This window comes from Pyrgilauda ruficollis, unplaced genomic scaffold (genome assembly GCF_017590135.1).
Source record: "Pyrgilauda ruficollis isolate IOZ18807 unplaced genomic scaffold, ASM1759013v1 scaffold1667, whole genome shotgun sequence".
NCBI lineage: Eukaryota > Metazoa > Chordata > Aves > Passeriformes > Passeridae > Pyrgilauda > Pyrgilauda ruficollis.
The window spans coordinates 1-789 of NW_024515509.1; positions in this window are offsets into that span (position 1 = coordinate 1).

Consider the following 789-nt stretch of genomic DNA (forward strand, 5'->3'; position numbering starts at 1 on the left):
AAAATGCACCAAAATACCCCAAAAAACGATCCAAAAATTTACCAGAAACCCATAAAACAACGCAAAATGCCCCAAAACACCCCAAAAAACACCCCCAAAATGCACCCAAAACACCCCAAAAATGTATCAGGAATCCCTAAAACAACACCAAAATACCCCAAAACACCCCAAAAATGTATCGAGAATCCATGAAACAACACAAAATACCCTAAAATACCCCAAAGCCCCTTCAAAACACCCCCAAAATGCACCGAAAACACCCAAAAAACCACATCAGAAACCCATAAAACAACCCAAAAATACACCGAAACCGCACAAAACAACCCAAAACACCCCAAAACCCCTTCAAAACACCCCCAAAATGCACCAAGAGTCTTGAAAACATCCCAAAAATGCAATAAAAACCTTTCGAAACACCCCAAAAAATGCAACAAAACAACCCAAAACCCCCAAATTACACCAAAACCCCTGAAAACAACCAAAAAACCTCCCAAAATAGTTTTTTTTTTTCACCAAAAAACCCTTTAAAACACCCCAAAAATGGACCAACACCCCCCCCCCAGCAGCGCCCACATCCGCACCCAGATCTTCGTGAGGGGCCCTAAAACACCCCAAAAAATAAACCAAAACCACCCAAAATATCCTCAGAAATCCCCGAGAAATCCTGGATAAAAATCAAAAACCCTTTAACGGCCCCAAAATCCCCTCGAGTCCCCCCCAAAATCTGCTCGGATCACCCTAAATCCCCCCAAAATCTCCCTTAAATTTCCCCAGCCCCACCCAAATCCC